Here is a 25917-nt window from a genome sequence, read left to right on the forward strand (position 1 = left end):
TAGTTTGTCTAGTTATCTTATGAATTTTATTTATTTATATTTATGCCTATATGTATATGCAGATGTAATTGTGGACATTACTCCACAACTCATCACACTCAATCAAAGATCCAAATCAGACAAATATAATAAGAACAAGCATTCAAGCATATAGATACTTATAAAAATAGTTTTGTTTTTGTTCCTAAGAGTAGGTCTCCTATTCCTAAAGGTCACTTTAGATACAGGATTTCAAAGTGTGAAATCCACATTTGTCTTTAGAAGGAAAAGGTAAGAATAATCAGAGTAAAGCGGAAATAGATGAGAAAAGATTAAGAAAAGTTTAGAAAGAATCAGAGTAGCAAAGGTAAGTAGATAATGGGTGTCCAGTTCTATCTAGGTTTCGTCCTACAGTCAACATTGCTCTGATACCACTTCTGTCACACCCGGGTTTCGGGGCACCAAGACCCGGGCGCGAACATAATCACCAGATGTGCTGGGACCAAGTCTCACACATATGATGAATCATGGCACAGGATCGAATGTCACATCTTTACTATATAATCGGAGTTATGTACAAAATAAATAAATAATTACATTATAAGGAGACAACGGTCCAGCAACCTAAAGTTGATTGGGAGACGACTGCCTAGACCTCTCACGAACACATCGCAGCATCCTCCATGCACCTCATCCTGTGGTACCTGTTCTTGACCTGTGGGGGGTGTGAGACATCAAGAGTGAGCTCACATACGTTCATAGCTCAACAAGTTGTGGGGAATAATGTGCATGAACTCGCCAAAGGTGGGAGCTCACGTGAAGTGTAAGGCTTACCAAAGAGCATGGTTAGAGTTGAGCATTGCTTTTAAAGTTGGTCAAAATTTTATTAGCAGTTACTAAGTATAAGTAAATACCAAACCCAATTAAGTAGTAGAACAAAAGAAACAACTTAACCTGCGATGCAATGCATATGACAAATTGAATTTAGTTCCATAATTTAATCATGTGAGTGTCCGAGCAGCTCATGACTGTGAGCACGACTAGTATACCAGTTTTACACTCTGCAGAGGTTGCACATCTTTACCCACAAGTCATGTTACCCATCTGCCAAGAGACGGCCAATCCCATACACCTCTACCGAGGAGGCGAGGCAGGGTAACACTACGAGGCCTTTACAAAGTTCCACTAGCTTCAGAAAACCCGCAACAGTTTATAGGAAGCTCCAGTGTAGGAATCCCTCGGCTGACCGCCAGCACAGCAAAATCAACCAAGGACCTCCCTACACTGACCACTCCCCTACTGCCCTTACCCCTTTCGGGTAAGGTAGTCATCCACTAGCTTTCCTAGTTAATCAGCCAAGGGCGTCCCATTAAACCCTTGTGGTAGCACTGTTTTCCCGGGTGGTTCTCCATGTTCCGATTAACATAATGATCTTAACATGAACAATAAATAACAACTGATAATAAAAGTATAATCATGAATAGTAATGTATCTCCATACCCGGAACCACATAAAGCAATAGCAGGTACTACCCAAAAATTTAGTGGTAAACAAGGTATAAAGATAGTCAAACTAGGGTAACCTATTGGGTCCCATCAAAATTAACCTATGCAGATCATTATGATTAATCAGAACATGACTGGGTAAAAAGAAGTGATCAAGGGCACAACTTGTCTGGCACTTGAGATTCCAGGTACCAACTTGCTCTTCAAATTCTCGTGACCTCACTGCTAGTCGTAGCAATACAGACAAACATGGTATATGCAAAATTAACATCACACCATACATAAGAATAAACTGCATAATAATATTCTACGCTGCGCAACGAGATCATAGGAACAAGAATCACTAAATTTGGTTCTACGGTTATTAAATTATGAATTTATGAAGTTATTGAGTACCTACAATAACATAACTCATTTGAATAATTTTAGTTCGCATGTTTCATGGCCAAACAAATTTACTAAGTGATAAATAATATTAAAAAAATTAATGTCTCTTGAATGACTCAATTTGGAATTAAAATGAATTTACTATGAATTTCACAAGTTCTAGAATTATTTTTGTGCTTAGAAATGTATTTTCTGTATTATTTTTCCTACTTTCCTAAGTCACTGGACCAGGCGCATAATTATCAGGGAATACAGGGGCTATTCCATAAAAATGCCTTAGACTCAGAAGTATCCCACAGGGGACGGCAGGTTCAATTGTAAATACTCAGGGGGCTATTTTGTAAGATAGCGCGGCTAAAGAGGCGTGGATACGGATGAGCCGACCGATCAACCATCGACGGCCCGGATTAGACCGTGTTTTAAACGAACCGGTACGCTCTCAATATCCCTTGGATCACAATCCTATGGCTAGGGTTTTCATGAGTATGTGACCTATACCACACCGTCCATTGCTAGATCGACGGCCTAGATCAGAGCCACGAAGGGGTACGCCCCCGATCTAATCGCGACCGTTCTATGACAGATCAACGGCACACGAGCTCTCTTCTTCCATAGCGCCAGTACGCGGTGGCGCCGCCCACAGGCCGCGGCGAGTAACTCCGGCGAGCTCGGTGCATCTCCCCAACAGCATGGCGCAATGGAGCGAACCTCTGTGGTGAGCCCCCATCGCACCCCAAGTGGCAACATCCAACAGCGGTGACGCAGTATGAAGGGACGGGTGAAGCAATGGTATGAGGTATACCTTACCAATGGCGAAGAGGTGTAGATTCCAGCCCAAGGCGCGACGGGTCGAGCTATCTTCAACGCACCGCATTCAGCGTGATCTCACGGTGTCTGGTTTGCGTCAGCTATATAGGGGAGGTAGAAGTCCGAGGCGAGGGTTGGCCGGTGAACCGTTTTGCAGAGAGCGCAGTTGGTTGATAGTCTGCGAAGATAGGAGGGAGAAGCAACCTGGGGGCGCGATTTTGTAGCCCCAAAGGCTCGGCGGCCGGTCCGGAGATCATGCAGGATCCCAACAACCCAGCCGTCACCGAGCCACGCGAGGAAGAAGATCCCGGTCAGGGCGGGCCCACAGTCAGCGAGAAAAGAGAAGTGGGTACGTGGAGAGGGAAAAACTGGGCAGCGGGTCCCGCCCGTAAGTGTGTGGTGTGGAGCAGCCAGGCATGAGGAGGTGAGACTGGGCCGACCAGGTGAATCCGGCCCACAAACGGTTTACTCCTTTTATTTCTTTTCTATTTCTATTTTCCTTTCTTATTTCAATTTCAAATCAAACCAAGTTTTAAATTCTAAATTTCAATTTATGCACAAGAAAACTCCACATGATGCACAATTTCTACATAGTATTTCTTTATTTATTTTATTATTATTTTAATTAGGTAATGTTTTCAACATGAAGTACACACACCACATTATAACAATATATTATTATTTTGAGTGTGTAGTCGAATTAAAGGTATATTCAAAAATTCTCCCTTTGTTTTGATAGGAACATTTTTCCAATGTCTAATCTTTATTATGATTTATTTTAACCATCGTTATTTTATTATGATCATTTACCTTTAAAAAGGTGAATTATAAAGTTTAATTATTTATCAAGGGTACTTTGCTCAGATTTCTTCTACCAATCCCAAATTCAGAATTTGGGTGTTATATAGATATAGGTCACGTAATATCTAATTATAAAGATGTGTGATGTGGTATAAATGATGTTGTTACTACGTGGATAATATTATTACGAAACTAATGCAACTGAAATATATCAAATTGGAGTTAAAAGGATCAAAATATGCATTTAAGAAGTTTTAGGTTAATTTTAATATTAATTTTATACTTTAAAATCCTACCATGGACCTATTTGCAAATACCAAGGGTTGTGTTGTAAAAATCGAGGACCCAACTGTTATTTCCTATGAACTAGGTGGACGACATGTTGGTTCTATAATTACTCGGGGTATTTTTAGCAAAGCTGTCGGCGAAGTGGTACGAGATATCCTTGGCCGTTGGATCTCTTCACCAAGCGCCCAGATTAGATTACGAATCAGTACGTTATACCAGCCTTAGGATCACAGATCAACGACCGACCGATCACCACGCTCTCATCTAATCACATACGTCTGTCACGAATCCAACGACCCATAATAGATCCTGAACCGATAGCCTCTCGTGACTGTTGGATATCCGATCGACGCTCTAATACTCATCTAATCTAATACGTTATCTCATCTTCTAATCAGGGTCATACATGAGCCGATCTACGGCTCAAGATTGTCCCTAGTGTTTCTCTCTCTCCTTTCCCCCTCTCACCGACAGGTCGTGCCGGTGCGCATGGGAGGCCGCGGCGCTTTGCTGGCGAAGAGCACGAAACTCACCCTTTTTCACCGACAGGTTGAACACGTCGAAGAAATGTGGCTAACCTAGTGGGGGAATTCTTACCGTATGTAATGGAGAGTGGAGCTCTGCCCATGGCTCGCAGCGGCTCGAGCGTAAAGGAGAAACCCGATGAGGAATTCCATTTACACCGAAGACTCCCATGTCTGACCAATCGCCTGAGCATGATCTTCACATATAGGCGCACACCTATGACCATTCTCTGGACTTCAATCGGTGGTGTAGATGGGAGCCCCCACGGCGGCGATCTACACCCACACGGTTCCGGCGACCGGACTCTCTTCTCCCTCTCATGTGCTCGCGACGTCACGCTCCCAGGAGAACCCACTCGTCCACGCAGAATGGCTGAGTGACGGGGGTAGACGAGAACTGGCTGCAGCGGCTCCGCTCTCTTTTGTTTTATTCTTTTCTTCTATTTTTCAGTTTTGTTTTCTATTTAATTCAAATCTAAGCTAGGGTTTCAAATCCAAATTAAAGGGCATATGGCGCTTCGAGCAAATCTTTTAGGGAGGGGATCAAGTAAAGCTGCATGAAAAGTACAAGACGCCATGAATAAGGAATTAAACCGAAAAGAATTAAGAAAGTTTGAAGGCAAATAACAATACTTGTTGCATCATAAAAACTAAAAAAATGAATATTGAGTAAATGGACCACTCATGAAATGCAACATGTGTGCACACATCAGAACCCATTGTTCGGTTGGTTGCATAGAGATCGGAGGGGATTAAATCCCTACAAAGGTCACGTGGTTGAAGGCACAAGTCGGCTCTTGATAATTTCCTGGAGGTGAAACAATCCACGCCCCCCGCTCGGCTACATTTGGATCATCAGATCTTAAAAGCTTGAACTCAGCTGCCATGTCTCCGAGAGACCATGATGCAGCATGAGTAGCCAGACAAAGGTGATGAGCTCGCGTCCTTCACCAAGCTGGCGTGCGTGCACCTCTCCGCCGCATTTGCCAGCAGCATACATGAGAAGCCTCACCCACATCTCCTTGATCTGCGTAAGTAAGTGCTGCAAATAATAAAATGATCTTTGCTGGTCTGGTTCTGCTATGCCCGGAATGTAAAAGGTCCTTGAGTACCCTCGCAGAATTGCTAGCTTGGTCGTCGTCGCCCCATGTCCAGAGTGGTTAGTAACCCAGCCAATAAGTTGTTGAACAAGATCTCCTGCCGCAACCGTGTTGACTGGCAACATGGAAGGATGCATCACCATCAGGTACATCATGTAGTTTGATAGTGTCTCGCATTCTTCCTTGAGTCGCATAATCTCAGGTGGAGGTGGTTGTACGACGCTACTAGTGCTGCAGTTGTTGAAGTGCCTGCTTAGATGTAGGTCAGTGTATAGGTGTAAGCCGTAGAGGACTTGCTCGAAGGATGTACTCAGCTGGTTGAACCATACTGGATGTTCAGTGGGTGCATTAATTGTAAAGTGTACAGTTGCTACACCTGAGAATTCGTCGGGCAATGTGGCCAAATGTTCCAAAACACGGTTGATAATCCACCAGTAGCATTGCTTATCCATGTGGTGGACGTACAATTGCTTATCCAGACCAATAGCACTGAGGGCCTTTGAGAAAAGTCTTGGTTTGGAGTTGACAGAGATGCAGTGATCCAATAAGTTAAACTGTGACATGTTATTAGCAGTGGATTTGCACAGATGAACAACCTCAAACAAGGAGTCGCTGAGGCCACGAAGGCAGCCGCTCTCCTTCAAGTGTGCCCTTGTCCAAGGCGACGCAATCGCCGCAGCAACACAGCAGGTCTCCACAAAAATGGCGCCACTGAATAATGTGTAGGTAATCGCGACATTAACCTTGTTATTGTGGGCGCCTTCCTCACGTCGTATCATGAAGAGAACCAGGGAAACGACCATCAACGCCTGGGAAGCACACCGGAATAGGACACCAATCCTTCTCTGGAGCACGTTGGCCTTGGTGTAGAGGAGATCGAACATCATGCCAAGCTCCATAATTACCATCTTCAGCTTCTCTTCTCTACCTTGATACTTTGTCTTGAAACAAAACCATAGTGTTGATGCAGGCCCCTGTCCCATCAGGGGCATAGTTCGCCCCACAAAAAATCCTCGAGCTATAAGCACCGTCCGAAGAGCATACGATTCCTTGGTACAAATCAATACATCATCGATCGTGTCTTCATGTGAACTGGGATTAGCTGATGTCCTGTCAAGGCCCTTTCGGCTCGCACTCTTCAGAGCCCACACCCTCTCCCCGTACTTGATAATCCCAGAAACGAACACCAGCATCGCAGGAACCAATATACTGACACTAATCCTATCAAATGATTTCCACAACACATACAGAGCTAGAACTCCTTGGGTTCCGAGCTTAGTGACAAGGTTCCCGGAACGTTGGGAACGAGGAACGGGAACGAGGAACACGGTACGTCTGTTAAAGCAACATGGAACGTTGAGGGGTATACAGCTGATCCACGTTCATTCGATGCGTGGAACGTGTTCCCAATGATTTAGGAACGCAGTTAGGGAACGATTGTAATGGAAGAGGGAACGCAGTTCTATTTAAATAGCAGGCAGTACGCGGCTCCCTGCCTAATCACTTCTTACGCGCTGCATGTCTAATCCCTTCCTCTTCTTACGCGCTCCATGCCTAACCCCTCAGCTGCACGACTCCTCCACTGCGCGACTGCTCTTCTCCCACCTGCGCGACTGCTCTTCCAGTCTTCCTCTTCCCCACTGCGCGACGCGATTCCTCTTCCTCTTCCCCACCACGCGGTGTCGCATTTCAGATCCAACTCCTCTTCTCCCCACTGCGCGATTCCTCTTCCGGTCTTCCCCACTGCGCGAACGGTCAGCTGTCAGTCGATTCCTCTTCCCCAGTTGATTCTCAGCGCGGCGGCGAACGAGCTGGGCGGCGACGGCAGCGTGGCGGCCGAACAACGGCAGCGCGGCCGCCGGACGACGCCCGCATCGTCGTAGCGCGACACATCATCCAAGACTCCAAGCGCGGCGGCCAGACGACGCATCGTCCCAGCGCGTCCCAGCGTCCAAGCGCGGCGGCCGGACGACGGCAGCGGCGCAGCGCGGCGGCGCGACTTCCTCAAGGTAAGCGTTCCTATCTTCGATAAACGACGTTCCGCGAGCGTTTCTTGGAGTGTTCCCGTTCGTTCCCGTTCCTCGTTTCGGGACGAAATTCCGGGAACGCGGAACGCGCCATCGTTCCTCGTTCCCTGTCACTAAGGTTCCGAGGTTTAGCAAGTGCCTCAGCCACAGGTTGTTGTCCTCAAGAGAGAAGGCACTGATCGAGTCTTGGCCGCCCAGGTGCACGATGAGAAAGGGCACCCAAAGAAATGGCAATGTGTCACCAAACGACTCCCTCCCGCACATGTATTTGTCCTCGTACTGACTGAAGAGGCCCAGGGCATAAACAGCGACTAGGTCTGCCCCCACGTAGCTCAACCATATCAAAGCCCTCAGCAGTCCACTCATGTGGCGGCGACGGAGGCTTCCAGTAGCCAACAGAAACAGTTGTAGCACGAAGCTCAGGAGTACCATTATCTGAGTCTCCCACACATTCCACTCCTGCATTAATGACTCTGCCATTATCGAATTTCTGATATGGATCATATATTACTCCACCAGTCCTGTTAACACCTGAATGGTTGTTCCAAAGAAAATAAAGAGTTAGTTAACAACATATTAATATATGATGTCATTGTTGTAAGCCTAAAGATCCAAACTTTACTTAAATTCAAATTCAAAAGGAAGAAACGAGGAATCAAAGTCTAGAAAGAAAGTGTTAAATAAGTAAATTATCCCTTCCATAAGTAAACAATAAGAAGTGAAATAAATAACACTAAGGCTATAGAAAGAATCAGAGTAGCAAAGGTAAGTAGGTAAGTGTTGTCCAGTTCTATCTAGATTTCGTCCTACAGCTAACATTCCTCGGATACCACTTCTATCACACCTGGGATTTAGGTCCAAACCCGAGCGTGTGTCACATATGTGCTAGGATCAAGTCTCACACATATGATGACTCATGATGCAGAAACGAATGACACATCTTTACTATATAATCAGAGTTCTGACAAAATAGTTAAATAATTACATCATACACAGACAACGATCCAGCAACCATAGTTGACTGGAAGACGACGGCCTAGACCACTCATCATAGCAACCTTCACGTGCCTTATCCTGTGTTACCTGTCCTTGACCTGGGGGATGTGAGTACAACAAGAGTGAGCTCACATACGTTCATCGCTCAACAAGTTGTGCGGAATAATGTGCATAAACTCACCAAAGGTGGGAGCTCATGTGAAGTGTAAGACTTACCAAAGGAGATGGTTAAAGCTGAGCATTCCTTTTAAAGTTGGTCAAAGTTTTATTAGCCGTTACTAAGTATAAGTAGATACCAACCCAATTAAATAAGAGATCACAATTGATAATAACACCCACAATGCAATGCATATGACATATTAAGTTTAATTCCATAATTTAATCATGTGAGAGTCCTGAGTCGCTCTTGACCGTGAGCATGGTTGATATACCAGTTTTACACTCTGCAGAAGTTGCACCTTTTATCCACAAGTCGTGTATCCCATCTAGCCAGGGTTTGCAAGGCCCTTTGACACTTTCGAGGTGAATGGCTAAGGATCCAGTACGAGGCATTAACAAAGTTCCACTAGCTTCAGAAAACCCGCTACGATTTCTGAGAACGGCAATATAGGAATCGCTCGTTCGAAAAGCCATCGTAGCATAATCGACCAGAGAACCTCCCTATACGCAGCTCCTCTACCGCCCTTGCCCTTTTAGGTAAGGTAGTCCTCCACTAGCTTCCTAGTTAGTCAGCCAAGGACGTCCCATTCCACCCTTGTGGTAGCACGGATATCTCAACTTAAGCTCCATGTTCTAATTAACACAATGATCTTGTCATGAACAATAAATAAACAACAACATAACTGAAACATGATCATAATGTAACATTAATCCTAAAACCAGATAGAGCAATAGCAAAACTATCCAAAAGTTTAGTGGTAAACAAGGTGTAGGATAAACAAATATATGGAAGCCTATTAGGTGCCATCAAATTAACATGAGCATGTCACAGTGATTAACCAGAACATTATTGGTTAAAGAAGAGTGATCAAGGGCGCAACTTTCCTTAGACACGAGATTCCCATGTACCAACTTGGTCTTCAAGTGACTCGTAAACCTCGCTGCTATTCGTAGCAATACAAACAAATATGGTATAGGCAAAATTAACATCACACCAAACATAAGAATAAACTGCATAATAATGTTCTACGCGTCATAACTAGGTCCTAGGTTCGAGAACCACTAAATTCGGAGTTATGTTTAAAGTGTTCGATATAGAATAAATTAAGTGCATAATTTTTAACCTATGTTTCATGATAAAACAATGTCACTAGATGATAAACAATATTAATATGAGATTAATGCAACTAGAATGGATCTAAAAGGAGTTAAGATGAATTAATTATGAATTAAATATGATTAGACATTTATTTCTATACTAGAAAACATTTTCTGAATTATTTTATTCCATTTCTTCAGTTCCTGGGCTGCGGCTAGTATTTTCCAATAGTTCGTGGTTTATTTTGTGAATTCAAGGACCAAATCATGATTTCTTTTGAACTAATATGGACAACGGGTTGATTATAACAAAGCCAAGGGGCTCTTATGTAAATTATACTCGGCGATGGGGTATTCATCAATCTCGGCCCTTTGATCTGAAACTAGCGTCCATGATTAGATCTAGTTTACAGCAAACCGTTAAGCATTTGTGGCCATTGGATAGTCGATCGACGGTCACGATTTAAAATACTTGAGATCGAATCCAAGTTGCAGGATCAAGATCGAACGAACCAGATTGATTAGGCTGAATCGGTATTCTCGTTCTAATCTTAGTCGCTCATAGGGAAATCAACGGCCAGTGGCCCTTCTTCTCCCACCGCACACCAGGGCACGGCGGCTCCTCCCTACCCCGCGGTGGCCCAACGCCGGCGAAGCGTAACTGGCTCTATGGTGCGCTATCCTCCTCCCCGATAGATGCTACGCGACGAATGAAAGAAAGTGAATTCGGTCATGGGTAACTTACCACATATTGATCAGTCCAATGCCCCAACGATGACGAAGGGCGGATTCACTGTGGCACTTCAAATCCGACGAGCAATTGGTGTGACTTTGGCCAATCTTCTCGCCCCACAGGTTACCCACACCTGCGGCAGGCACCCGTCGATCACCCCCAGCCAAGGAATTTGAGTACAGTAGTGTCTTCTCCTGGTTTCATGGGCGGCGGCTCCTTCGGCTCCCTCTAGTTTGCGGCGACGAGGTCTTAGGTGAGTTGGTAACTCCACAATGTGGCGAGGACCTAGGTTTATATTGCTAGCACGGGCGAGGCCGACATTTGCGGAGGGTGTTACGCTCGTGGGGTCCAGACTCGCTGGAGCACGCGCGGTTGTTGTGGCGCAGCAACGATTGTTACGCGGGCGCGTGGAGCTTGTGGGTGAGGAAGCTGATAGCCCGGGTCCCCCGACAGTGACCCAGCGACTTCAACAGAGAGGAGACACGTGTGGTGAGCGGCTGACAGGCGGGTCCCCTATGTCAAATTTATGCTGAATGCGGGAGATGGGTCGAGGGGTGAGGTGTCGGCCCAGATCCTGGTTTTAGATTTTTTTTCTTATCTTTTATAATTTCAGTTGTCTCTCTTCTAAATTTCCAAATTTGGCATTTTGAATTCAAATTTGCTGGTGAGTTTCACAGATTAAGTACACAAATAAAGTACTAGCATAAAGAATTATAATTATGTATATGTATTTTTCTTTGTATTGTATTTTCCATTTCTATTTCCTTCCCTTTTCTTATTTCTCTTTCCATTTTCAAATTCTATTTTTCGAAATTAAACTTGTCACATAAATTTGAATACAAATGCAAAAATACAAGAACTTCAGCATGAGATGCATATTTCTGTATTTATCTATTTGCTATTTGACTACTTTAATTCCCTTAATTGAGTATGCCCAAAGAAAAGGAGATCAAGAAATCCTCAAAACACTAGCATATAAGTTTATTTATTTATTTATCCTATTATTTTTATACAAATTTTGGGCTTTACACATGCCCCCCCCCCCCACACGCTCGTGTCATTGATACAGGCAGGGCATGCATCTACAACACCTCACACATGCCTACAGGAACTCAAACTAACGTTAATGAGACTTCCATTAATGCAAGGGTGGGACATCCGTCTTTCTACCCCCAATTGTCAGTTATAACCCCATCTCCATTTGTGTATAAAAGGTAGAGGGAGCCCCCTGCACGGGGATCCTTTTCATACATTCTTTTCCTAAATTTTACACAACTCCATACATTTTCCGCACTCAGATTCTATAGACACCTTGTATTCAGCACTTAGCCATTTCCTCAGACAATCCAATCCACTCAAAGAGAAAGTAGGGTATTATGCTCCAGTAGTCTAAACCTCTCTAAAATCATTGTATCCCTCATGGTTCTCTATGAGTTTGCTATGTTCATCCCTTAGTAACCAGACTAGGCCCAATCGGTAGTGGTATGCAATAGGATAATACACCAAGATCCCTGTCAAATCTATACAGGGTTATACTCTCTATATCTCCGACTATCACCCAATGAAAGTCGGGTGTGCCATCATGTTGTTTACCTTTTTCAATTCTTCATGAGCCTGCACATTATCCTATGGAAACAATGGGGTGGTTCTATCCCAAAGGAGTTTCACCATCATGATGTTCAATCTCGCTGTAGTGTACACTTGTTGGCCATGGAAATCGTCCATTTGGGTAATGGTCATGTGCATCTTGGCCACGCTGCCACAACTCTTCATGGTTCTTTAGTATTCTCGTTGTCTGGTCTTCATCATTGTCTGCATGATTAGAGGACCGACCATCCTAGTGCCCAGAGCTTGCCCTAAACACTAACTGATCTCCTGAGTAGTATGAGTCTGAGTTCGAGTCATGGCCAGAATCCAAGTCGAAGCATGGTCTGAGTTTGAGATGGTGTCAAGGAGACGTCCAAAACGAAGTGCAGATTGGATCTACTAGAGCTTGGGTGAGGGAAATTGAGGTCGTCGGGGAATCTGGGACAAGCCTAAGGTTCTCGAGCGTGTTGGCGACGAATCTGAAGGTACCGAAGATCACGTCTCCCTGTGCAAAGCCCATAGTTGCCATCAGATATGCTATGATCATCACAATTTCCCCTACCTAGGTGCCAACTATCGAGGATTATTTGGTAGTGAATTTATGGGGTGGATTGCGAGACCAAGAACTGAAGGTAAATGCAAAAGAGGCTCGAGGATTTAGACAAGTTTTAGCTCTCAATGTAAGATGACATCCGATGTCCTGTGTGTGTGGTAGTGTCTATTGCTTATGTATTGCTTATGTAATGTGATAAGATGATCTGCTCTTTTAGGGCGCCTGGACCCTCCTTATAATCTGAGGAGAGCGATTACAAGAAGATTATTTAGCTGATCGCTAGATAAGGATATAGATCGGCTCAGCCGAGATTATACCGATTATACCTAATTATAAGGGCTCTTATCTCTATCTTTGTAAGCAAATTATCATTATCATTCGGGTTCTACCATATTTACATAATGATCTTTCAATGATCATGGCGCATGATTCAAATAATGGCTTACCTTATTATAGTATTTAAGAATGTAGTTAGTGACTTGAAACACACAATGGGGATTTAATAAAAGATACATTAAAATAAGAGCTTCAACTTAAGAATGATAAATATATAACAATCAACATGAAAAAATAAAAAAATATAAAATTTTAAAACACGCACGCGCACATACAAATATACATATACACACACTACAAATTCTAGAGTATCTATTTCGTATATTGTATTAGAAAATAAACAAAGGGAAACATGCATTTTATTTAAGTGCTTTGTAAATTAGTTATGTCGAGAATATGGATTGATGGACTACTGTTTTACAGTTTTTTATAAGCTCTTTAGATAATGGAAAGAAATATCCAGCTTCATTCTCGGGGGAGAGGAATTGGACCACCTTACTGCAAACAACACCTGACAATAACTTGAACTGAGTTTACAAAACAATTTTATATTACATACTCACTCCATTCTTTTTCCGTATGTTTGGTTGACTGCTTTCCACATGCAGTTGCACCCACGGATCCATAAAACATTATTCGTTTGGTTCACTTCTCTATACATGTAGGCTCATTAGATACAAATATTAGCTCTCAGCTAGGCCCACGCCATACGCCCGCAGTTCGCGTAGGCGCGCGTCCAGGCTGAATGCAGCCATCCATTGCATGCAGCAAGTAAAACCAGAATGACTTTTAATTTGTTTTTCTATTATATCTTTTAATAAAAACATTTAATTGCCAAACTGATTTTATATTTATGTTTCTCAGATTTTTTGAACAAAATAAGACTGTTTATGCAATATAATATTTAGATATTTATTTATGTATAGTCTTCTATAACTCATGTTCAGTACAAGAAACCAAACAAAGTCTGTATATAGCCTGCACGAGTATGTACAAATAACCAAACAGAAGCATATGTATAAACTCAGCGGATTCAACTAACACCGGCTAGGCTTATCCTGGCCTGGTGATTCAACTAACACTAGCTAGGCTTAGACTATCTCTAGCAACGTCCTCTATATACATCCTCTATATCCGTCCTTTACAGTCTTCTCTAAAAGATTTCATCTCCTATATCTACTTTCTCTCTAACAACGTCCTCTAAATCATGTCCTCTATATGTAAATACCTATATTAAAGATATTTTAAATTTTTTAATTTTTGTATATACGTATTTGTCATACTCTCAAATGTATTTTACATATTTTAGTTTTATTAAACCGGTTGTTTAAAGTATTCAAATAGATAGAGAACCGTTTAGAGAAACTCTACATATAGAGGATCCAGCAACGTTCTCTAAATTTAGAGGACCGTTTAGAGGACGTTGCTGGAGGGAGTAGAGGACGTCCTCGTCCTCTAAATTTAGAGTACAGGACCCTTTAGAGGGTCTTGTTGGAGTCAGCCTTATCCTGACCTGGCTCGACTTCTACTGCAACCAAACACATGGTTTATTTGTTGCGTTTTAGTTCAAAAATTAACTAGCGGACGACAAATATTTAAGAATGGGTAATATATAATGTACTTCTCCTAATTAACTTGATTGGAATTTGTTGTTCTTATACAATATTCAAAAAATGAAATATAGTGAAGACGAATATCGATCGGAAGGGGGCAGGGATGACGATGTACGCACCTTCACAAATCAACCCACCCAGCAGAGACGGAAATGCAACCGCGCGCGTGGAGGACGACACTGCTAGTAGTAATCAAATTCTTAGCTACTGCTAGTAATTAATCAAATTAACGATTCGATTGAACAAATAAAACAAAATGACGAGGAAAATCGATGGGAAGCAAGGGCACGCACCTTCAATTTTATCCGGATCGTCGTTGGGGATGGAGACGATGGAGAGTGATTTGGTCCTGGATCGGAGATTGATTACATGGCTAATGGAACGCGATGAACCAACCATCTAATATAACAGTGTGTTGCCGTCCTAACTAACAATTAACAAAGCAAAAGAACGCGCACACTCGATCACACGGCAGGGTATTGTACGATACCTTGCTTTGCTTGCATGCTGCTGCCTAGCTCCATCTTTTGTTTAATTTTCTGCCTGCCTTTTGCTCCATCACTGCCATCTTCAGCTACTCTTCTCTCCCTTTATACATACTCTAGTATTGCTCCAGGCGGCAATCCCAGCCCACAAACAATCCTCTGGCGAGAAGCATTACTTATGATATCTTAATTACAGTCACTACAGTAAACTTGGAAATTTCCGACGGCTCGAACCGTCGGACATAAGAACTAAACCGTCGAAGATAAGCTATCTCCGACGGCATTAGCTTATCTCCGACGGTTTTAAGCCGTCGTGGATAATGCGTCGGAAATAACATTATGTCCGACGGCTGCCGTCGGACATACGCTATGTCCGACGGCCCTATCGAACCGTCGGACATAAGGCGCCGTAACCGTTTTAACCGCTGCCTGGGCCCACAGTTGTTATGTCCGACGGTTTTAAGCCGTCGGACATAACATATAGCGTATGTCCGACGGTTTTAAGCCGTCGGACATAACACAAATATTATGTCCGACGGCCTACACTAAGCCGTCGGACATAACGTTTTTCAGAAATTGCACAAAAATCTGAAATTTAAAAAATCTGACATTTGCAAATACAAAACAGAATTCATACACATATACACATTCACATTAACAATTATACTCACATAAGTATACACATTCACAAATATAATCACATAAAGCATTCACATTCACAAAATTTAACATAACAACATAGTTCCAAATGGTTGCAATAAGTGTTTACATAAACATAGTTGTCCAAACTCCAAAATGAACATTATTCGACGGGTAGGCTTTCACATGAAAGGTTTCAACAAGTGTTTTACATCAGTATCACTCATATCCATCGCCACCTCCTCCGGCTGGACTATGCGTGCTGAAAAGTTTGTTCACCCACGAATGTGTTGTGTCGTCCTGACTAGACCCATCTCCAGGTGCGGCAACTGAAGCGGGGGGTGTCTGAAATCCCTATAACACAAGCACATGAAATAGTATACACTCAGTTGTTCATTTAAACACATAAGACATCTATGAACATGTCACACACGCATATGTGTACATACCATAGGGAATTGTGACGGAGGCGGAGGCGGTGGTGGAGGCGCCAACATTGGCATTGGCAGTGCAAAGTCCGGAGGCGGCATCCCATATGTCGGCATCGGGACGCCCGCTTGTTGGGCTAGTTGCTACAAATTATATACAAGTCATTGTTGAGCAAACAAGATACACATCAAATGTTTTGCAAAATAAGCTACAAAATGTTACTTCAACTTACCGAGAGAAGAACTTGATTTTGGGCCTGGAGGCTTGCATAATACTCGTCCCTCTTCTTCTGGTACTCGGCTTGTTGTCTCTGGTATTCAGATTGTTGCCTCTGGTACTCCAATTGATCCCTCAAGACTGATTGATGGTACTCTGCCTGTTGACACAACACCACAAGCTCTATCTCATGGGCTGCTGATCGTGAACGAGACGACTGTGAAGACGACGATGTGGATTGTCGTCCACGGCGTCTCAGCTCTCTGGAATCAATCGTAGAATCAAAAATACCCAACCTACAAGAGTGAACCATGCACTTAGTATAGTAACTCATGCCTCAGTTGAATCGCAAGCATATGATGACAATTTTGAAAACCAAATCAAATAATCTCACCGTCCATGGGCTTGTCCTCCTGCACTAGCATATGCTGCCTGAGGGTCGATTGGCTGGCTCCTCCAATCGTACTCCTCCCCATGGCGTTGAACCATCTCCTGCCCATATGAAGCCTGGAGAACATAGGGGTTATGCTTCCGAAACTAAGCAGGAGCACATGCTTTTGTCATAAACACGAACTCTGTCGGTCACCCCGAGGCTGTCCAATAAAGGGACAATTCCGGCCCAACATACCTCACATGCGTCGCTTGTAAGGTGTGTTGGGCCGAAACGGGTGACGCCTAGGTTTCGTTTGTTCACACTACGATACACTATGATTAACTAGAATCATCGTGTATTATTAAATAATTAAACTAATAAACCACAATACAATATTACATACGAAATAACATTGTTATGAATGACAAATCATATAAAATGACCTTATTTCCGAGGGCATAATAATTACCCTCGGAAATTTAAAATTTAAATTATCTAAAGCACCACTAAATAAACTAAAACAAGGTAATTTAATTACGTAATCAAATTTAGGCCATATAATCAAATTTCGCCAAATAATCAAATTTAGGCCATCGGATATAATAAGATAAACATTATTTAACATACTAATTATTTAATTACAACATTAGAAACTACAAAACAATATTAATATATACAAAATAAATCTAAAAATACTTACTTTAATAATATGGCGGGCGGAGATGTAGCCGGCGGGGCGAGCTGGGCGGGGAGGCGACGGCGGCTGGGCGAGCGGGGCGAGCGGGGCGGCCACCGGCGGCCGGCGGCGACGGCGGCTGAGCGGGGAGGCGTGTGGGCGGGGCTTTGGGAGGTGGGGCTGCGACGGCGGCGGGGCTTTGGGAGGCGGGGCGGCGGGGCAGTGGGAGGCGGGGCGGCCGGCGGCGCAGTGGGCGACGGCGGCGGCGCGTGGGGAGAGACAGGAGAAGAGAAGCGCGCGCGTGGAAATGAACCACGCGCCGGTTTCCTGGGGGATTAAAAAATCTTACCTCCGACGGCTACGCTGCCAGCCGTCGGACATAACCTTATCTCCGACGGCTGCCTTCGAGGCCGTCGGAGATAAGTACTATTTCCGAGCGCCCTTTGTGGCCGTCGGACATAAACTAATCTCCGACGGCCTCGTAGGCCGCCGTCGGAGATAAGGAGGCCGTCGGATGTTTATCAGTTTACTGTAGTGAGTTGGTCCTAAATAAACATGATACATCATACATTACAAATATGTGAATCAAACGGTACCGTAACGAAAAAACAGATCGATCGGAAGGTGCAGAGATTATATTATATTATATTATAGATTCTTGGTTTAGAAGCCGGCCAGCCTTTGCACCAATGAAACATCCATCTAGACGCAGCTCAAAGCTTTGCACCATACAACAAGAACATATTATTATATAACATCTATAGTTTTGAATATTAAGAGCTAGTTTGACAACCCATTTTTACAAGGGATTTTCATTTTCCCAAGATAAATTAGTTAATTTTCTCTTGAAAAATGGAGTTGTCAAACTAGCTCTAAATTAAGTCTTCCTATGATGATACACATAAAAGAAATCTTCAAATGTAACCAGTAAACATAAGGTGTGTCTGTTATAGTGTGCAAGGAAAACACTCTCACAACGTAACTAACTATTTTTGATGTAACAAATGTGTTTGTTTGAAGTATGAGCCAACTAGTGTACACTCATGCTGCTACTCACATCCCGCCAAAGAACCATGAAGTTCATGTACCTGAGATAGAAAACAAACATTTATAAGATATATGAAAAACCTTAGTTTGCAAACTGCCTTAACATAGTCATTTAAACCATACTTTAACTAAGCATTAACTATTGATAGCATGGTGATTGAGACAAGTTATATCACAAAGGAACTTCACAAGTATACATCATAATAAAAATGATCTAATGCAACGCACTACTTCACTTCTCCCCTCTTTCAAAGAGAGGAAGTGAGAGATGCAACCACATTGTTCATCACTGTGCATTGTTGTAATGATACTTACCACACCAAATCAGCTACGGTTTTTTTTCAAATGCATATCAACAGAATGAATGCAAAAACACATATTGTAATATATGAATTTTATGTACTTTATAGTTCAACAATATTACCACAAAATATAAAATCGTATACTTCAAATCGAAGCAAATAACTTCAATTTTAGATTATATATATGGCTAGTGTGGGATATTGAAGATTTAGTGGAAGCAATTTAAACAACAAAAGCCAAAGTATGTGAACCATAGCGCCACATTACTTGCCTTCATTGAATATCAAACGAAAGTACTAAGCACGATTCAAAGATGCACCATCCCATCATAAGCAAACCTTAGTGCATGCCAATACCATCATACAAACGAAGCAAACAACAAATTGCATACTATAGCGTCCCAAACCACATTATTCAAGAATCTACTATTTTGATGTAGTGCGTCCCAACAACAATATCCCTTCTCTAGCTTTTTCATACCCAAAGGAAGCATACCTGGTAGTAATGTGGTATGGGGAGATTGTAAGAAAAATGAGGGAAAACTCCATTTTGGGAAATAGTTTAGGGAGGGAGTCGACTCTGGAGTTAGGGAGAGGATTAAGTCCATAATACCACACAAAGGGAATATTGACAAGGACAAGATAAGGAACACTTATGCGTTAAATTGGAACCTTTTAGCATCATACGATCTTACATTTGCATTGCATCCTAGCAAGTAGATCGTTTCATTAATTTTTGTATATATTTCGTTTTGCTTGCTTTGGTTGTATTGTCATCGATCACCAAAGGGCAAGATTGTACCAAAAATGGACATCAGTCCAGTTAAGTTTGGTTTTGTGTTTGATTATCAACATGATGATTTCAACTAATATTATTTGCTAGTGGTTTGGACATAGTTCAAAGGATGCAAAGTGGACTTTGACTTAGGCAAAGTGACTTAGGCAAATCTCCTATCTTTTTATCCACTCATGTTAGGGTTGTTTTTTACTCCATCCTTCATACATTCATTGACAAACGTCACTCATACTTGAGGGTAAACAATACAACAATGCAATTATAAATTTATTTTGACACTAGACATATCAATCATGACCCTACATCTATAAGAAAGTATAAACCCTAAATCCACCCAAGAGTGATTAACGGAGCATGGATTTATGACAAACCACGAGTTTAAATGAAATTTCGATCGTATAACCCCGTTATTCTCCATTTGCATGCCCAAAAATGATGTAATGGAGAACAACAAGAGTATGTCACCAAAATTTCCTTTAGACTCATCGCTTGTCATAAATCCATTACATGTGTCGCATGTGAAGAATGCCAATTCGAAACGACTGACACATAGATTTTGTGTCACTAAACGCATGGTTACATAATTTTAGGAAAGGAAATAAAAAATATAATTCTAAAAATAAAAAATCTAATATGCATAGTGTTGGGGCCATGCTTTGTCGCCGAAGGTCCTGCAGGAAGAAACACCTTCGGTAAATCCGTTTAAACGTAGTGCCGAAGCTACCACTCATGAAGCTTCGGCACTATAACGTATCTGAAGAACGAAGGTTTGAACCGACTTAAAGATGAAATGACTTCTTAGTCCATAAGGGTCTGAGTCATAATTGTAATCTTTTGTAAGGGGCATGATTGTAATTTCTCACAGGCTGCGTCCTGTGCCTATAAATAGATGAACAGTACTCCTTTACTGTTCACGCAATCCTGTAATCATCGACGCATCACACTGGAATTATTGTTCTTTGCCAAGGCAAAGGTATAAATGTACCTAAATATTATGTTTTAATACTTAAGTTTGTATAATAAAATATATGTGTAATAATACTTGTCTTTGATATAAATTTCTTTAACGTTTCATGTTCTAGCACTATTTACATTGTTTTATAGAGCTGATCACGAAGGTAAGACCTTCGTGATATTTTGCTTATGGTCTTCATCCGAAGTTCATTATATCCTAACGAGATAATGCTTCAGCGGACGAAGGGCATTAACATTTAACATTTTATGTTGCCTTGTTCTTAATTCATAGCATTTGAGAACAAGACCCCAACATTGGCGCCAACATTGCCTTTTTCTTAATTCACCTTCTTACCTGCAGCACTATATAAACAGACGAGTAGGTGTGAAGTTACCACAGCATTCATTGCTATTGCACTGTTTTGCTGCCATGAATTTAACCATAGCCGAAGCTTGACCCTTGCACTCAAACGAAGCACCACCTCGGATTCTGCTTCGTCACAAGAAGTGCTTCGAAAAAAGGTCATCAATTTCAAAAAAACTTCTAGAAACTCATAATCAAATGGCTAGAGTGCGTTCCACTGCCAGGGTTGATCGTGAGGGGATGAGACCGAAGCCATTGAAACTGTCCCAATTTCCGAAGCAATGAGGCGGTCCGGGCTGGCAACATCAGGGGATACATCTGCCGCCGAAGCAAAACAAGCTGACGTTGAAGAAGATGAATTTGAAGATGAGTACGGTGCAATGCCATCTAAACCCAGCCACTTAGAGTTTGGGAAGTCTACTATTACCGAAGGTGATATGGCTAAGTTACTGAAGCTAGGCTATTTTAGTGAAGACAAAAGGGAGCTGATTCGCTTCGGGGGAGAGGAAGTTACCCCGAAGCCAGAAAAAGATGAGGTGGTGGTTATTAAGAGCTTCTTCAAAGCAGGGTTAAGATTTCCCCTGCATGGGATGATTGCAGATGTTTTAGAGAGATTTGGGATTCACCTTCATCAGTTAACTCCTAACGCCATTGTTAGACTTAGTGTTTACATCTGGGCACTCCGAAGCCAGGAGGTAGAGCCACTTGCTGAAGCTTTTTGTCGGGCACACGAGCTTCATTACCAAACAAAAGCCAGAGAAGATGGGCTGCATGATAATTTCGGCTGCTACAATTTTGCATATCGGAAAGATGCCAAGTATCCAGTTATCAGCTATCGTACGAAATGGCCAGCTGGCTGGAAGAGTGAATGGTTTTATGTCAAAGTAGATGAGAAGAAGGAGAAGCTAGTTCAGAGCCCTTTGAGTTTAACCTTCGGAGAAACTAGGCCCCGATGCGTCATGGATCCAGATAGTCCATGCCAGATTGCACTGGGCGAATTTCGGGTTGTTGTAGAGCACATTGGCACCAGGGGTCTGGTCCAAGAATTCTTAGCCTGCAGAGTATTCCCAACTTTGAAGGAATGGGACATGCCGAAGCTGAAAGGGGAGAAGAAGAAGAAAGAGCTTGTTCGGCTACCTTATTATTACAAGTTTAAAAAACATTTTAAAGCACCTTGCCAAGACTGGTTGGACACAATTGAGGTTATGTGCAACGAGATCCTTGGCAACTATTCTAAGAAAGAAGATCAGTTAATGACTGTGGCTTTCGGTACTCGTCCGAAGCGAAGAATGAATCGGGTGATGGATGCCTTGAATTTTGATTATCCTGACTATGAGCAATTGGGCACAGGTGCCGAAGGTCAGAAAAGAAAAAGAGTTGCCAGCGTCCTTGACAAAGAAGCTACTAAATTGGCTAAAAAGGACAAAGAAATTTCTGAGAAAAGAAAACTGAGCCCTGAGCCGAAGATAGCTACTTCAAAGAAAAGGAAAGCTACGGCCCCGAAACCAAAAACGTCGGGCCAAGAGGGAGAAGCTCCTGCGACGCCTTCTGCTGCCGATGTGGAAGAAATTCTAAAGGTAATGACTGAACCCTTGCCTATCAAGCTAAGTCCGCTAGCGCCACAACTGACGAAGCTTTTTCAGAAGGAAAAGGAGCCTTCGGCAACGGAAAGTCCTGCTAAGCTGAAAAATGGAGAATTATCCAAGTGGCCGATGTTATTCATCAGACACCGCCGCCGGCATCGGCGTCAAAAATGCCAATTACTAAAGACGCTGGCGCTGCCGAGGCTGAAGCCACCGAAGCCGAAGGTGCCAAAGCCGAAACCGCCGAAGATTCTGATCTAGAAACCACACTTGGTGATATTGATAACATGCTTCTAAAAATGGCTGAGGAAGAAGCTGCTGCGGCCGCGGCGGACACAACAATTGAGAAAGGAAAAGAGCCAATTGAAGATACTTTGGAAGAGGAAAACTTCAATTTTCAAGATATACTAGGGCAAGAGTTATCAGAAACTGAAAAAGAAGAACTGAAGAAATATGTTGTATCCTGTGGGTACAAACCAGGGGCTTTGCTGTTTGGTGGAGTCAATGAAGGGAAATTGAGATGTCTTCGGAATCGAACCGAGGCAAAGGTCGTTAGGACTTTCTCGAAGAGTGTTGGTCTACCGAAGATTGAGGCGGACCTCTGCAGGTACCGGCGACAGCATGTCGCCGGTAGCCTATTCTTGCTAATTTTAAGGTAAAACTCTTAAATTGTTATTATTTTTTTTGAATTAAGATGTTTTTTGACGAAGGTTGTTTTGCCAGAGTATATTACTAAGTAAAGTGCTGAGAATGCAACAATATCTCGAAGACGAGAAAAACGAAGCTACAATTAAAGATCTAGAAAATAAAATCAAAGATCACGAAGCTGCTTTGGAGAAAAAGGACTTCGTCATCCACTCCATGGAGGGTTCGCTGGCAGAAGCTCAAGCTGAAATTGACAGATTAAACAGCGAATTACTCATAAAATCAGAAAAATCTGAGCAAGAAAAGAAGAATCTTGAGACGAATCTCAAAACTGAAATTGAGAAGAGTTCAAATTTGTAGAAATCATTGAAAGAGCTTCAGGATAAATGTTTAGGCTTCGGCAACCGATGCGTGCAGCGGCTGAAGGATGTCTTTTACTCAATTGGAGCCAGCTCTGAAAAGTTTACACCTTCAGTTGAAGACCTGCCAAGCACCTTTGAATATATTGAGGGCGAAGTTGATGCGCTTGACGAAGTTATCGCTGGGCATGCCGATTTTTGCGCCCTGTTAGCTTCTCGAGGCACAACTACTGCTTTCCTGAAGACTGGCTGCACGCATGGGAAAATTGTTAATAGGCCAAACTTCAGTTTGTCACCAGCAGATTTGATTGACATCCCTAGCCTAGCTTGAAGTATAGGAAACAGGTTTATGACTCAAATTTGGATAAACGACGGGCGAAAAATGGCTAGTGACGAAGCTCGAAGCCACCTTAAGCCAGTGAGAAACTTATACTTGTTACTTTTACCTTCTCCTTGAACTCTGCTCTTTTCTCATTCCATTTTAATATGTACAGGATGATGAAGCTAAAGAATGATGAGATGAAGCCTTAATAGATGTTCCGAAAGACTTTGCTGCAGAAGATTCTAGAGAAAATTTTGTAATATGATTATAAAGAAATTTATGTAAATTTGTGCGTACCTCGTAATATATCTTTACCCCTTTGTGCGTGTACGATCTGCTTTGTTGTGGACGAAATTTTCTTTTTAAGCCGAAGGCGAAAAACACCTTCCCTTCTTTTCGTGCACAACGAAGCATGAAAATTTCTTCTTTCTGTTTTTCCCCGAAGCTTTATCCTCATAGCCGAAGCATCTGTCTTCTCTGTATGATATGATGATAATGATCCTATGTATGTCTGAATGAATGTGTATGAATGCAAATGTCATGATGTAATGTATCGTGCAAATGAATGTCCAAATACATATTTCAAGCCATAATCATAGCCTTCATTCCCTTAGGAATGACTCAAATCTCTTTGCCGCTTATTTTTTGGCTTCACCGTTTATTTTTCGGTGTATCAGCGTTGACTTTTCGCTGTAAGCCTCCCTTAGGAGCTTCTTCGCCTTCTACTTCGGCGAAATCAGCATTTATTTTTCGCTGTAAGCCTCCCTTAGGAGCTTCTTCGCCTTCTACTTCGGCGGAATCAGCGTTTATTTTTCGCTGTAAGCTCTGCATTCCCTTAGGAACAACTTTTGAGCTTCTCCTTGTTTTCTTTTCTTTTTTCTTTGCACTCGATGGTGCGCTCTCAGCTTTTACATTTACATCTTTGGGGGATATTGCTCTTATAGAGTTGAAATAAGAAAAAGAGAAATTACATGCTGTGGCCCCATTAAGAACCTTTCTCCCCCTTTGGAAAGGAAAAGGGTGCCATAAGAAAGAATAGAAAAAATTACATCAAGCTAGACATAATATCGCCGAAGCTCATCCGCATTCCATGATCTAGGAATTTCGTTGCCGTCCATATCCTTCAATCTGTAGGAACCGGGTCTTGACGAAGATACTACCAGAAAAGGTCCTTCCCATTTCAGCTGTAGCTTGCCTACTGTGTTTGGGTTAGCCACTCTCCGAAGCACCAAATGTCCTGGCTTAATATTCTTTAGCCGAACCTTTCTATCACGCCATTTTATTGTTTCGGCTTGGTATTTATTGATGTTTTCCACAGCCTAAAGCCTGATCCCTTCTATAGCATCTTTGTCCACAGAATAATCAGCTTCGTCTTCTGCCGAAGCCACTGTTCTTATTGATCCTGCTTTTGCTTCTTCCGGAGTTATTGCTTCATCACCAAATAATAACTTGAATGGTGTAAAGCCTGTTGACCTTGATGTCGTTGTATTGTGGCTCCACACCACTTTAATTAATTCATCTGGCCATTTTTCTCTGGGCTGATTGAAGATTAATTTCATTATTCCCATCATTATGATGCCATTAGCTCTTTCGACAAGTCCATTTGACTCTGGATGCCTAACCGATGCAAAATGGATCTTCGTGCCAATTTGCCCACAGAACTCTTTAAAAGCTTCGGCATCAAACTGTGTTCCGTTATCCACAGTAATGGCCTTCGGCACTCCAAAGCGACAAACGATATTCTGCCAGAAAAATTTCTGAATGGTAACCGAAGTTATTGTGGCTAAATGCTTCACCTCAATCCACTTGGAAAAATATTCTACTGCTACCACAACATATTTTAAATTTCCTTGTGCTGGTGGTAGCGGGCCTAACAAATCAAGGCCCCACCTTTGCAATGGCCAAGTGGGTTGTATTAACTGAGTCAAAGACGAAGACTGTTTTTGATCTCTTGCGCATTTCTGACAGCCTTCGCACTTTTGGACTAATTCCGCTGCATCCGAAGCTGCCTTTGGCCAATAAAATCCTTGACGAAAAACTTTTCCCAGCAAAGGCCTAGATCCAATATGAGATCCACACAGGCCTGCGTGTATTCCCTTCATCAATTCTATACCTTCGGCTCTGGATAAACATTTGAGTAGTGGAGAATAGACTCCATGCTTGTACAGCTCCCCTTCTATTATAACATATGGTCGAGCTCTTGCCTCTATTCTCTTGTTATAAGCTTCGTCATA

The 25917-nt window shown here is 42.5% G+C and overlaps 1 long non-coding RNA gene and 1 pseudogene across 1 annotated transcript; both read right to left on the reverse strand.

Annotated features, from left to right (window-relative positions):
• Nucleotides 1-4922: 4922 nt before the first annotated feature.
• Nucleotides 4923-14875, reverse strand: LOC103642575 (uncharacterized; annotated as a pseudogene).
• An 812-nt stretch (nucleotides 14876-15687) lies between these two features.
• Nucleotides 15688-16106, reverse strand: LOC109943085 (uncharacterized). The gene is made up of 2 exons (XR_002265706.1): nucleotides 16067-16106; nucleotides 15688-15971 (listed from the first exon to the last, which is right to left on the reverse strand). It is a non-coding gene; the product is annotated as an uncharacterized lncRNA (long non-coding RNA).
• Nucleotides 16107-25917: the final 9811 nt, after the last annotated feature.

This window comes from Zea mays, chromosome 10, assembly GCF_902167145.1.
Source record: "Zea mays cultivar B73 chromosome 10, Zm-B73-REFERENCE-NAM-5.0, whole genome shotgun sequence".
In the NCBI taxonomy this organism is placed as follows: Eukaryota; Viridiplantae; Streptophyta; class Magnoliopsida; order Poales; family Poaceae; genus Zea; species Zea mays.